Genomic DNA, 2573 nt, shown 5'->3' with positions numbered 1-2573 from the left:
TGCCATGATGTAGAGGGATAAACTCACGCAATATGATATAAACCCCATATTTTTATCCTCGATGGCAACAATACAATACGTGCCTTGCAACCCTTTCTGTCACTGGGTAAGGACACTACAAGATTGAACCCAAAGCTAAGCACTTCTCCCATGGAAAGAAAGATCAATCTAGTAGGCTAAACCAAGCTGATAATTCGAAGAGACTTGCAAAGATAACTCTATCATACATAAAAGAATTCAGAGAAGATTCAAATATTATTCATAGATAAACTTGATCATAAACCCACAATTCATCGGATCTCGACAAACACACCGCAAAAAGAGTTTACATCGAATAGATCTCCACAAGAGAGGGGGAGAACATTGTATTGAGATCCAAAAAGAGAGAAGAAGCCATCTAGCTAATAACTATGGACCCGTAGGTCTGCGGTAAACTACTCACAACTCATCGGAGGGGCTATGGTGTTGATGTAGAAGCCCTTCGTGGTCGATTCCCCCTCCGGCAGAGTGTCGGCAAAGGCTCCAAGATGAGATCTCGTGGATATAGAAGGTTACGGTGGTGGAAATTGTGTTTCGTTGGCTCCCTGGATGTTTTTGGGGTACATTGGATTATATAGGAGGAAGAAGTACGTCGGTGGACGCCCGAGGGGCCCACGAGATAGGGGGTGCGCCCTATAGGGGGGGGGGACCCTCCTATCTCGTGGAGGCCTCCACTGCTTCTTGACTTGCACTCCAAGTCCTCTGGATCACGTTCGTTCCAAAAATTACGCTCCCGAAGGTTTCATTCCGTTTGGACTCCGTTTGATATTCCTTTTCTTCGAAATACTGAAATAGGAAAAAAAACAGCAATACGGGCTGGGCCTCCGGTTAGTAGGTTAGTCCCAAAAATGATATAAATGTGTAAAATAAAGCCCATAAACATCCAAAAGGGGTGATATAATAGCATGTAACAATCAAAAATCTCAGATAAGTTGGAGACGTATCATATACTATCGACGAACTATCCCCCAAGCTTCTATAACATACTTGAGGCCTAGGGTTACAAATCATATATAGTCGCTTATCACCAGTGGGGATAGAGTCCTCCACGACTCTGGTAGCTTCGTGTTGTACGCCGAGTCCTCCACATGGGTCTTCGTATAATGCGTTTCGGTCCAACCTATGTGGCGCAGGATGGAACCGACCCATGAGTCCTCATGTTGACCCACCACAACTAGAAATGATGTGCCCACCACACCACACACGCAATTGGCCACTAACAAAATAAGCATATACAATAGTACAATGTTATACATGAAGTTAATTGCATGGTGCATCCAAAAATATTTGTTCTGCATTGTGAATGTTTATATATTCTCCTAAAATATTAGTCACGGGAAAGAGAAACGAAGGGCATATCTCTCGTCTCCACCGGACACCCCCTCTTTCTACACCACTTTCACGTATGCACACAAACTATATCTCAACACTCTAAAAGTATGCATGCTCACGACACATTCATGCGTGGCGGTCACTGTATTTCAAGCTAAAGCACTGTATTTCAAGCTAAAGCACTATACGGTCACTGGACTTCAGAATGTGCTCATTACGGTCACCGTATACATTCTCGTGGTGATCATACGGTATCTAGCTCACGATACATCTCCATATTTTCTTGATTACACTGACAGACTTTGCATTTGATGCGTACTCCGTATTTTGTTGATGACACTTACGGTCATTGTATTTGAAGCAAAAGCACGATATGGTCACTGGATTTCAGAATAAGCTCATCACGGTCACCACATACATTTTGTCGTGCTAACCAACATGTGGTTGGATGGTTAGGAGGACAGTGGTTTCTCGAGCCCACCAGGGTTAAAGTCCCGCTGCTCGCATTTATCCTGGGTTAATTTCAGTATTTTCCGGTGATGTGCGTTCAGTGGGAGGAGACGTTCCACTTGACTACGAGGCACCTATGGTGACTTCGTAAAATCTCAAGATCATATGCTGGCTCAATCTCCCGAAGGTGCTCATAGAGGTAGGGTCTGCGTGTCTACGCTTATAGTGGTGAGTGCTTGCGCGTATATATGAGCCCTTGCGTCTGTATCGTGTTAAAAAAATACATGTCGTGATTATACGGTCACTGGCTCACCCGTACAACTCCGTATTTTGTTGATGACACAATCAATTGACCAGTCAAATGTTCCACATGGCGCAATTAGTGTTGCACCACCGGGGCGCGTAACCGTGGGGCCCACCTGTCAACCCGTATATGAAAGAAAGAAATGGTTGTTTGATTCTGTACTGTGTTAATAAAATACATTTTAGGGTGATCATACGGTCACTCGCTCACCATACAGCTCCGTAATTTGTTGATGACACGATCAATTGACCAGTCAAATGGTCCACATTCAGCAGCGCACATTACCATAGGGCCCACCCATCAACGATTATATAAAGGACAGAAATGGTAACAAATTAGTGGTCGGTGGGTATTCAAAGTCGTGAGATCTCTGGTTGGTAGTCGCGGCGGTGGGGAGGGGCGCGGTGATTGGGCGGTGGCGTGGGGATCGCCGGAGAAAAAGTTCGGC

The sequence above is a fragment of the Triticum dicoccoides genome, chromosome 7B (genome assembly GCF_002162155.2).
Source record: "Triticum dicoccoides isolate Atlit2015 ecotype Zavitan chromosome 7B, WEW_v2.0, whole genome shotgun sequence".
NCBI lineage: Eukaryota > Viridiplantae > Streptophyta > Magnoliopsida > Poales > Poaceae > Triticum > Triticum dicoccoides.
The sequence above is the reverse complement of the archived record's forward strand: the minus strand, read 5'-3'. Positions refer to the sequence as shown.